The 12957-nt window shown below is 30.0% G+C and overlaps 1 long non-coding RNA gene across 1 annotated transcript in view; it reads left to right on the plus strand.

Annotated features, from left to right (window-relative positions):
* Nucleotides 1–9667: 9667 nt before the first annotated feature.
* The window catches only part of LOC145798906 (uncharacterized), a 38279-nt gene continuing 34989 nt past the window's right edge, over nt 9668–12957 (plus strand). Inside the window, exon 1 of the long non-coding RNA XR_014340776.1 lies at nt 9668–9700. This is a non-coding gene — a long non-coding RNA (uncharacterized LOC145798906). The remainder of the gene's footprint in view (nt 9701–12957) is intronic.

Genomic DNA, 12957 nt, shown 5'->3' on the forward strand with positions numbered 1-12957 from the left:
GCAACACATACAACGTGCAAGTAATAAGCTCGGCTACTAGCATGGCTTGCGAGTCAATTCAAGGCATGTGATAGAGCATGTATTCAAGTAAAGAGTTTGAACTTGACATTTGAATAACATGATGAGCCGAACATTTATGCATGCGAAACGAATGGATGCAAGCCATGGAAATGCTAATTTGAAAATATGATGTCCTTAATCTAACCATCATAAGTAGTGAAATAAAAGGGAGAAAGAATGGGGGTTGGATGATATATAACTTATTACATATTTGTCCTCGCGAAGGAGGGTCCGAATGTCCAATTGTCCGAATAAATAATTATTACAAAACCGAATGAATAATAAATGAAAGGGGCTGTCTAATTTATTACAATAAGCCCTAACTCAATAAATTCGGTATAACGTCTGACCGAATTCAATTAATCATATTGGTTCTTTATGTCGGTTGTAATCCCATTTTAACCAATTTTATTAGCCTTTTTTTATTACCTGTCCATTTCTTTATCTTTTCTCCTGTTTGTGCAAAAGTGATATTTACGTCCACTAAGTCCAAAATGCAAGAAAGAGAAACAAGCATCAACTTAACTTGAGAAAATTTTCTTCGGGAGAAATTACAAAGGAAGAGTCAAATTTATTTACAAGCGATAAGAGATTCCAAGTCAAACTCAAGATGTGCAACAAGGACTAGTCAAACTCAAAAGAGTGATAATGACTTAGAAAAACCCAAACTTGAGTGATAATGACTTGAAATCCAAACTTGATAATAAGTGATAATGACACTTCCCTTGGTGATTTCCAAGGGTCAATCTGTCCCTTAAAAATAAACACACTAATGAATAAAGAGAAATGAAAAATAAAAGATTGTGCTTTAGTATAAGAACATGTATACATTTGGGGTAGTGAACCTCCAAAGAATTTAAACCGTTAAGTATAGAACATTTTATGCTTTTGGTAGTAAATCTCCTAAGAGATTAAATCAGTAAGCATAGAACGTTGTACACTTTTGGTAATGAACCTCTTAAGCATAAAATGTTTTATGCCTTTGGTAGTGAATCTCCAAAGAGATTAAACCATTAAGCATAGAACGTTTTATACCTTTGGTAATGAACCTCCTAAGCATAAAACGTTTTATGCCTTTGGTAGTGAATCTCCAAAGAGATTAAACCATTAAGCATAGAGCGTTTTATACTTTTGGTAATGAACCTCCGAAGAGATTAAACCATTAAGCATGGAAGAGTTCCTTTCTTATACTTGAACCACAATCTTAATTTTTCACAACTTTTTAATCGAAATAAGCAAAGAAGGGAGGGAGGTTGCATAAATGATTATGCGAAATTGATTAATTGGTTAGTACAAACAAAATTGATATTTAAAACATAAATCTTTGAAATAAATTGAACATCCCCGTAAATAGCATATAATAGTGCTGAAATTAAGCTATAGAAAGCGAGCAAAGTTAAATAGCCGGAGGTACTATTCATCGCCGGAGGTTACTATTCACCGTCGGAGGTACTATTCATCATCGAGGTTACTATTCACCGCAGGAGGTACTATTCACCGCTGGAAGTTACTATTCAACGCCGGAGGTTATTATTCATCTAGTGGGGTAAATTATTTAAAATAATAAATTACAACAGTTTATATACAATATTTAAATTACAGCAGATATGTGAGTAGTGCAGCCATCCCATTAAAGCGATAAAAAAAAAAGTTATGAAAAGAAGTAAATGAAGTATTTAACAAATTATATCACATTTTTAAATTAATGAAAATTTGTGAAAACTCACCTTTTGGGGAAATGATGAATTTTCTGAGTCACAAACTTTCTTTTAATTACTCTTAAGTCTGTGGAATGTGTTCTCAATTCTCAGTTTTAAATTTGGAATTACAACTTGATTTTTGAATGGTATATTGATGAAATGGAAATAAAAATATCAAAGAAAATATTTTATTTTCCCTCTCTCTCTTCTCAAACTCTCTCGCACCACTTCTTTTTTCCCTCTCTGATTCTCTAATCTAATTCTTAGACCCTTCCCCCTTTTTTCTTTTTTCTCTTTTTGATTAGCCTCCCTCCTCTCCTTTTGATTCTCACAGACTTTTTCTTTTTTTTCCTCCCTGCTGGGCCTCTTGCTCCTGTGTCTTTATATAAGGAAATTATAATAATATAATAATATAAATCTTATATAATATATATATATATATATATATATATGCAAAGTTATGCAAAGTTTGATTTGGATGTCGGCTGTCGACATCAAAACAATTATATATATTTTTTATAATAATACAAATCTAATGATATATAATATATATTATAATTAATGGTATCAACCTATTTAATGGTTTATAATATATATATATATATATATATATATATGCAAAGTTATGCAAAGTTTGATTTGAATGTTGGCTGCGACATCAAAACAATTTTTTTATTATTATATATTTTATAATATATATAATATAATATAATATATAAAATATCTAAAATATATAATTTATACCAATTTATATAAAAACGCCAAAAATATGAACAAACACATAAAATTATGCAAAATGACAGAATACTAAACTAATGAAATATTTAGTAGTTTAAAATAATTTGGCCAAAATGGTGAAGGTTAGGATTAAAGCTCAAATTCCATCTTTCTTATTGAGGATTCTGTGAGAAACACATTTTAATTGTCATCATCGGGTAATTAAAAGAAAGCGCCTAAGTCTTAGGGCCGGTCAAAATTGGGTTGTCTACACTCGGAAACTTCCTTATACCCTTTGCTCATCATTTCCTTGTCTATTCCAGCATGTCATTTTGGCCGAAAGTCTATGTTCTAGCTTGCATTGTTCATAGTGAGTCTGTATATTTCGACATTAGGAGGTTGTCGCACTTAATGCTGTAAGAGCCTCATTAACGGCTGATGTGTGGTGCAATAACTTTGCAAGATCTTTATCTGTTTATGTGTCTAGGCCCTTGTTTGGAAAGTGTTTGGATGTTATTGGTCCTGGCCTAATATTGATGTTATTTGGCTTTGATCGCAAGCATGTGGACTGGGCCTTGATCCGTGGGTTGGGCCCTTGTGGGTTAGGCCCAACCCTTGTGGGTTAGGCCCTCCTGGGTGCCCATCGATATCATATAGGAAAACTAAAACGGAAACAAGAGCAATAACAACTTAAGACCTTCTCAAGAACCCTTGCAACCAGCTTATGTGCAGTATCATTAGCGAGTACAGGTACAACTCTTTGAACAAGGATACGCCATGTGTCGTAATGTTCATCAACAAAATGAATTGTAGGACCTGAGTATATGACAGACCTAAAATTAGATGATGTGAGTAATTGAACACATGTTGTAATCAGATTGGAAATATAAAGAGATGACTAAATGAAAGATGAATTCAGTAGTCGGTTAAAGGCAAAATAAAAAAGAGAAAAGAGAAAAGACACAAGGTAAATGTGATCATGTTTCTTAAATCCATAAGTTTATTTTAAAACAGACCTAAAGGGTCTTCAAGAAGATCAAATAAGTTGAAGCACATGAAAGAAAATGAGAAGATTTGATCTCTTATGCCAAAGAATCGCAGTATTGGATTCCATAAAATAGTCAATAACTAGAAGTGTTGAATGCCATATTATGAGAAAGAAGAGTATTTCCAAAGATCACTTGCCACAATATAATACAAATTCTTCAGTTGATGCTATACAACCAAATGCTTTCATGATATCAATTTCAAGGAATATTTTTATTATCAAGTTATCAAAGCTCTCATCCATCATTGCATTGTGTCCATTCATTCTAAAGAAACTCACAACCTCAAAAGAGTAGCCAATCACAAGCTCATTGCTTCGAAAATCACAACAATATGTCACAGATTCAAAATAGTCTGGGATACAGAGGTGTTCAAAACAAGACATCTACCACCTACTTGTCCATAATTTACCCTAAAAATTTTAAAGTTAGTTCAAGTAGGAAATTATAAGCAAACTGCTGTTTTAAGTGAAAAAGACACAAACCAACTTGGGTTTCTGAGAAGTTCTCTGAAAGCTTAACTTCAAAATGTATCAATTTTGGATGGCAAAATTGTAATCCAAATCAAGTCACATTCTTGCGAAATGTATATTATAACTCATCAAATACATGATCCTAGCAACCTGTGCAATTGTGTTACTCTCGTAAAACTGTTAAATAACTGCAATATTGTGAATTTATCTAGTATATATGATCAACACAAAAATAAAGCAAAAATTGAAGTACCTAAATATTCTACTTTTGAAAATCAGTACCTTATGTTATTAAATCAAATAACATATCATAAATGGTATATAAAAATTACCCTTGTTATTGATAACAGATTTATTATGAAAGATGCAATAGCCCTAATAGACAGTGGGGTTGACATGAACTGCACCAAGAAGGTCTAATACCTTCCGAATATTTTGAAAAAACCATTCAGTCACTAACAAGTGCTAATGGAACCAGAATGATAATCAAGTATAAATTATCCGAAGTTCTTATCTGTAATCAAGGTATTTGTCTTTTAACCTCATTGTTCTTATCAGGTTATGTCTCAAACTTTGATTCTAAGAACACCATTTTTGTGTTTACTTAGGCCTAGGCCTATTGAAAAAATTGATTTTGAAGGCATCCATACAACTGTCCATAATCAACACATTGTTTTTGAATTTATAACTGAACCATATACTAAAGAACTAGATCAAATAAAAGATTTAGTTGTCTTTAAAGAAAAACTACTGAATTTTCTGCAAAAAGAAATATCTTTCCTTAGTATAGAACAAAAACTCCAAAAATCTTCTTTATAGAATAAAATCAAAATAGCTGCATCCGAATTTCAATCAGAAATTTGTAGTGCCATTCCTAATGCTTTTTGGGATAGAAAGAAACACATTGTCACTCCTCCCTATGAACTCGATTTTAATGAAAAATATATTCCAACTAAAGCTAGACCAACTCAAATGAAAAAGGAATATATGGAATTATGTAAAATCAAAATTTCTACTCTTCTCCAAAAGAAATTAATCCTAAAAAGTTATTCTCCATGGAGTTGTACTGCTTTCTATGTTAGTAAAAATGCTGAAAAGGAACGAGGAGTTCCTAGACTTGTTATTAACTATAAACCTCTAAATGATGCTCTTAAATGGATTAGATATCATATTCCCAATTAAAAAAAAAAATATATATCTATTAGATAGCCTGCAGAATGCTGTCCTTTTTTCCAATTTGATCTCAAATCAAGATACTAGGAAATACAAATTGTTGAACAAGATCGGTACAAAACTACTTTCACTATACCTTTTGGACATTATGAATGGAACGTTATGCCATTCGGTTTAAAAAACGCTCCATCAGAATTTCAGAATATTATGAATGATATTTTTTATACCTTATTCTGAATTTACTATATGTTATATAGATGATATTCTTTAATATTCTTCATCCATTGACTAGCATATTAAACATCTCAATATTTTTAAGAATGTTATTATTAAAGATGGACTTGTTGTTTCAGCACCAAAAATGAAACTTTTTCAAACAAAAGTTAGATTTCTTGGCCACAATATTTATAATGGCACAATCATTCCTATTGAATGCAATATTGAGTTTGTAGATAAATTTTCAAATGAAATCAATGATAAAATTCAATTACAACGTTTCCTTGGTTGTTTAAATTAGATTGTAGACTATTGTTAGAATTTAGCTATTGATGCTGTCATTATTTATGCAAGGTTAAAAAAAAATCCCGAACCATGGTCATTTGAGCATACTAAAGTTGTTCAGAAGATTAAATTAAGAGTTAAACAATTACCTTGTTAGCTATTCCTAACCCTAATTGGAAAAAGATTGCTGAAATAGATGCCTCTAACAAGGATTATGGAGGAATTCTTAAACAGTATAATTCGCATACTTCAAAAGAAGAATTAATTAGATTTAAATCTGGCGCATGGAAAAATGAATCTTGAAATTACCCAAGAATTAAAAAAGAATGCTTTTCTATTGTTAAATGTGTTATCAAATTTCAAGATGATTTACTCAATCAACACTTTATCATTCGTGTTGGCTGCAGTGCATCAAAATAAATTTTTAAGAAAGATGTTGAAAATGTTTCTCATAAACAAATTTTTGCTAATTGGCAGAGTCAATTATCTGCGTTTGACTTTGATATTGAATATATTAAAGGGGAACATAATTGCCTTCCTGATTTTCTAACCCGTGAATATTTGCAGGGATCCTCCAATGAGCCGCCTAGCTAGAGGCCACAACTGTGGCCGGGGCAGAGGATCAACTCCTTATGCCCATGATAATATTTATCCGGATCTCACCGAATTCCCATGGATTATTATTTCGAATAATAAGAATACTTCATCTTCACACACCGTATAGGAAGGCTCATCTTCCACAAAATCTATTAAAAATGCTTTATTAACAGATGAGTTCGAACTATATTAGAATAGTCCCCACAAAGAAACAATTTTATATCTAGAAAATACGGATTGGGAAATAAAGGATCGATATCTCCATAATCAGAATTTTATGCCACATTTTTATCAGTATCACTACATATATGAAACAATGCTCAAAGATACTGCTTTCGTAGATGTTACTCATAATTATTCTAAGGAGAAAAACTCGAAGAGCGCTATTAAATATAGCAAGGAAGTCATTAAACACATTATGAAACCTGAAAAATTGGGTTTGAATCCTAATTAGTCCCAAACTTTTTCCCTTCATGAACAAAAATATAATTATTGGAATTATTTCGAAGCATTTACCAAAGCTTTCTACTATATGAATCCTACCTGTACTCATTCATGGCTCATTAAAGTTTGTTCCCAAACTTATCAAACTGGTCTTCCCAATTGGTTTTTCGTCTGGTGGGATACGTTTGGGCATACTCTCTTAATTTTACCCAAACCACTCTGTATCCCTTTTAATTCTTTTGTCACTACTTTTCAGGCCACGCCCGGTAATCAGCACATTTCTATGTCCAAATCCTTTATCGTTTTTATGATCCACTTTGGTCTCCCTTGGATTTGGAGGTGAGATCTTGCATGTGATTTTCAAAATAAACTTCCCTGATTAAAAAGAATTTCTTTTTTAAGTGATAGAAGACTCTTGATACTTTTCAACCCGGAATAATTGAACAAATTAAACTTAATACAAAAAAGCTTGATAGGATTCAATTCCAAAACTACAAATTTCTGAAAATACTGGTGGAAATCCCTTCATTTGAATTCAATCTGAGCTCAGGAAACAATTTCCAGAAATTTCTAATAAGGATTTAATGAGTAAATGCATGGAATTTATGAAACACCAATTTTTACAATCCATGGAAACCAAAACTTGAGATGATGTCTCTATGATCTCAGTCACAAGTCAGGATAAGGATGATGATGAGCACAACAATGTGTACTTAGTTCTTGCAGGAGAATCTCAAGAGCCTGATGATGATATTGGAACCCTTAGTGATTTTTGGGATTCCTTTACTGACATAATTGTCAAAAAAGTGGATCGCGACCTAGCTCGCAAAAGAAAAGCAAAAGCTAAAGATGTCTAATCAATAACTATTATATTCACTAGCCATAGCCATCAGCAAAAGAACAGGCCAACTGTCTATCCGTATTTTCCAAAAGGTATCTATATTATTAAAGTTATGCTAGCTCCACTCAGCAGAAGATAAGAATTGAAGATAAGGATATCCGACTCCAGCCAATCAAGGACACGCCACCTGTCTTCAATTATTTTCAAGATAAGCCAAGCATGGCTGTTTAAGGGCAAGTCTCATCCTTGTTGAGACACAAGTTTTCTTTTGTATTTTTTCTCTTCATTCCTCCTCTCTTGTAAAAATTCCCAAGTTTTATGATATCTAAGTTATGCGTGGTGCAACCACTACAACATTTTCTTAGTTTAGTGACATTTGAAAGTGTCATAAAACTATTCTTTTAATGACATTTTTTGGTCTTGTGGCATTTTGAACAAGTGCCACTTCTATCGGTGCCACGGTAGATACGAGTGCCACGGTAGATACTTGCAAGTGTCACTACACCATCATGGCTAAAAACTTTCAATGACATTTTAATGTCATGGTAGATATTATTTGTGGCACTATCAAGCGCCATTAAAAAAAGAGTTAGTGACACTTATAAGTGTCATTACACCATCAAGACTAAAACCTTTCAGTGACACTTTAATGTCATGGTAGGCACTATTCGTGACTCTATCAAGTGCCATTCGTGACGATAATTCGTTGTAGAACAATTTGATCCGCTCTTGCATAGACTCGAACCGCCAACCTCCCGCACCATAAACCTTATACACCACACTCTTCCCACTACACCTCTATAGCACCATATGATTATATATGCAACATATATTATTTATATAGTACATACATCTATATTAATATAAAAGTATATGTATAAACATAATTATTTTATTAAACATAATTTATGTAAAATAAACTATTTACTAGTAAAATAAAAAAAGACCACTTTTGGCGATTAAAAATATTTTTTGGTCGCCAATTCTATACTTTTGGCTGCTAATTATTTTTTAGTTGCTAAAAAACTTAACTTTTGCCGAACAAAATCGGATTTGGTCACCGAAGATGCACTTTCAGCTACCAAAATTTTGGTCGCCAAAAAATTTAATTCTCGCCTTAGGATTTTAGTTCTCCGGCGCTAAAAATAACCACTTTTGGCAACTAAACTTATTTTTTAGTCGCCAATTTTAGACTTTTGGCTACTAAAATTTTTTTAGTTACCAAAAAGCTTTACTTTTGGCTACTAAAATTTTTTTAGTCGGTAAAACCCATATAATCAGTGACCAAACTTTTTTTGGTCAGGAAATTTAGTCGCCGAATATGATTTTTCCTATAGTGTATATTGAGTTTAATTTATTTATTTTTAATAATTTACTGCATTGTAAAAATTTTAAAAATATATTGGCATTTTTTGTTTTTTCAAAAATGCCATTATAAGCTTGGAAAGTTTTTGACTTAGTGGCATTTCTCAAAATGGTATAAAATATTTGTTTATAAAACTTTTCACCTAAGTGCCATAAAAAGTAATTTGCACCTACCTAGTATCTTGACATTTTTTAAAAAATGCCATTGCTACTAAAGTTTAGTGACATCTGTTGGTAAATGTCACGAACATAATTTTTTGTGTCATTATTTTATAAAATGTCATAAAATTGATGTGACATTTCTTTATTGAAATGCCACTAGAGCTTTATATGTTTGTGGCTTTGTGACATTTATCTAAATGTTTCACCAAATATTATTTTTGTGGCATTTTCTAAAAACATGCCACTAGTATAGTGTCACTAAAGTGTGTTTTTGTTATAGTTTTGCGACACTTGTTCATTGAAATGCCACTAGAGCCTTTATGTTTATCGTTTTGTGGCATTTTTAAAAAACGTGCCACTAAATATTATTTTTGTGACATTTTCTAAAAATATGCCATTAGTGTAGTGCCACTAAAGTATGTTTTTGTTGTAGTTTTGTGACACTTGTTAATTAAAATGTCACTAGAGCCTTTTATGTTTGTCGTTTTGTGGCATTTTTCAAAAACGTGTCACTAAATATCATTTTTTGTGATATTTTCTAAAAATATGCCACTAATATAGTGCCACTAAAATATGTTTTTGTTGTAGTGAACTATTACATTTTGAGTCTACAACTGCATTGTAAGTATTTATAATGTTTTATGCCTACAAATATTTTATCTGAATTACATGAAATATTAGATTGGCATAAAGAAAGATTAGCTACTTTATTACCTTTACAACATGTTCTTACTGTGCAAGAATGGATTACTGAATTAAATCAATTAATAACTCAAACAGAATAATCTCTGTAAGAAGAGTTGGCTCTTAGCCAACAATCCCCTCCTCTACAGTAATCATTTTTTCATGAGATTATATGTATGTATTAATTTGTGATTATTATAATGTTTATATGAACAATAATATTCCTGGATTGTACTAATTAGGGACATGAATTATAAATTTGTAAGTGAAATGTCACCTAAGTTACATTTGTGCCATGTTTGTTTGGGCGGACTGGATTAGTATTCCCATGACTAATAGTCCTAGGACTAGGAATCTGTTGGATTATGTATCCTATCTTAACTAATAGTCAAGTTTAAAATAATTAATCCGTACTTCAATTGTTTAACCAAACATCGGATTAATAATTTTATTAGACTATTAGTCCAATCCCAAGCTCATGTCCACCCAAACAAACATGGCCTTGGGGTTTTGCAATTTTTGGATTAAATTCCTATTAGGCATATATCTCCTATAAGTCATTGACAGAAGTGCTTGCAAAGTTATAGTTAGCACGCCTAATTGGTATCAAAACCATGTTTACTACTATTTGTATGAATGGTATAATAGTAACAAATTAAACATATATGATCATAGAGAAAATAATGAGTAACGAGATTACAGAATTTGCCCCAAGTGAAGGAGAATTATAACTCGTACCTATAGTAGGACCATTTGGATTAGCCAGTAATGTTGAACTATATGGGTGTGTTTGTTTTGACGGACTGGATAAGGGGGGATTGTAATCTATCGGACTATTAATCCTGGGATACATTGTCCCCAGACTATTTGATTGGACTGGATTTGTATCCTATATTTGCTTAATCATGAGATTAAATGTTCAGATTGGACTATTTTTAGTGAATTCAAAGTTTGATTGGATGGACTGGATAAGGATAAATGTTCAAAAGACTATTTTACTCTTGTAATTTATAATTTTTATTTAATATATAATTTTAAATTTGCAATCTATAATTTATAATTCATAATTTAACAACACTAAAAAATTTTAATTTATAAGGCCATAATTTTTAATTTATTATTTTCAATTAAATTAAATTTATAATTTATAATTTCTATTTAATATATAATTTTAAATTAACAACACTAAAAAAATAATTTTATTTAATATATAAATTTAATTTTTTAACAATACTAAAAAAAATTAATTTATAAGGCCATAATTTTTAATTTATATTTTTTATTTAATATGTAATTTTAAATTAACAACACTAAAAAAATAATTTTATTTAATATATAAATTTAATTTTTTAACAACACTAAAAAAATTATAAGACCATAATTTTTATTTTATTATTTTTAATTAAATTAAATTTATAATTTATAATTTATATTTTTTATTTAATATATAATTTTAAATTAACAACACTAAGAAAATAATTTATAAATGTTCAAAAGACTATTTTATCATTTTTCATTTGTTTATTAAGTAATAGCATGAGAGCATTTTACACATTAATCCCATGGGATCTCAATCCCTTTGAAATAATCTCACACCTCCCCCTAAGATACAAGGGTGTGTTTGATTGGGGGATTAAGAGGGGGGACTATCCACTATTTGGATTGTAATCCAAATAGTGCTCCTTATCCGTCGTTTGATTTTTTTTTAGTCCGGCGGACTCCATGTCCGGCCGGACTCCATGTCCCCCATATGGGGGACTATCCTGTCCTGGGGGGGGGTGGGACAGAAAGTGGGGGACTAATCACTGTTTGGATTATATGCGAAAATGACCATTTTGACCCTCTACTATTTAATTATATATTATATTTAATAAAATTCAATAAAATTTAAATGTCTCAATTTAAAAATAAAATAATTTTATTTAACTTTTTATTAATGTTTTATTTATTTAATTTTTTAAAATAATTTTTTATAGATATTTTATTGATGTTTTATTTTAAAATTTTGTTTATGTTTTATTTAATTTCATTGTTTAAATTTAATAGATGTTTTAATAGATGTTTTATTTAAACAATTAAATGTTTAATTTCAACAATAAATAATTTCATTTATTTAAATTATGTTTTATTGTTGAAATTAATTTAAATAAAACATATCCAATGAAATTAAATAAAACATAAACAAAACATAATTTATCTATAAACATTTAAATAAATGAATGAAATATCCAATCCGACCAAATAAAACATAATTTAAAACATAATCTGTACATCAAAACATAATTCAACATAATTTAAATAAATGAAATTATTTATTGTTGAAATTAAACATTTAATTGTTTAAATAAAACAATTATTTAAAATTATGTTTAAATAAATGAAATTATTCAACATTGAAATTATGTTTTATTTCAAACAATCCGACCAAATAAAACATAATTTGGATATGTATCCTGTACATATGTTTTATTTCAATGTTAAATAATTTCATTTATTTAAATTATGTTTTATTTCAATGTTAATTTCAAATTTTTATTTAAATAAAACATAATTTAAAACATAATTCAACATAATCTGTACATCAAAATAATTTCAATGTTAATTGTTTAAATAAAAATTTAAACATTTAACCATTAGTATGTTTAATTTCAACAATAAATTTTTATTTGTTTAAATAAAAATAATCTATGCCAGTCAAATGTTTTGGACAATATTAGTATGTTTAAATATCTTTAAACAAAATTTAACCATTAGTATGTTTTATGTTTACTAAAAATAATTAAAATATTAAACATATGTTTAATATTGCTATTACATAGTAAACAATTGAAAAAGGGTAAAATAGTCTTTTGTTCATTTATCCTATCCAGTCCGTCCAACCAAACGTTGGATTCACTGAAAATAGTCCTATCCAGACATCTAATCCCATGAAAAAACAAACACAGGATACATATCCAATCCGACCAAATAGTCCGGGGGATTCACAGTCCCAGGACTCAAGTCCGATGGATTCTAATCCCCCATTTTCCAGTCCGTCCAATCAAACACACCCTAATCCCTCATATGAGGGACTAATAGTCCGGAATGACTATTAATCCAGAGCAAAAAAATTGAAACAAACAATAGATTATTAGTCCGAATGGACTAATAGTCCAATCCCATGAAATAATCCCCCAAACAAACACACTCTAGAG

The sequence above is a fragment of the Camellia sinensis genome, chromosome 9, assembly GCF_055761805.1.
Source record: "Camellia sinensis isolate YWXY chromosome 9, ASM5576180v1, whole genome shotgun sequence".
NCBI lineage: Eukaryota > Viridiplantae > Streptophyta > Magnoliopsida > Ericales > Theaceae > Camellia > Camellia sinensis.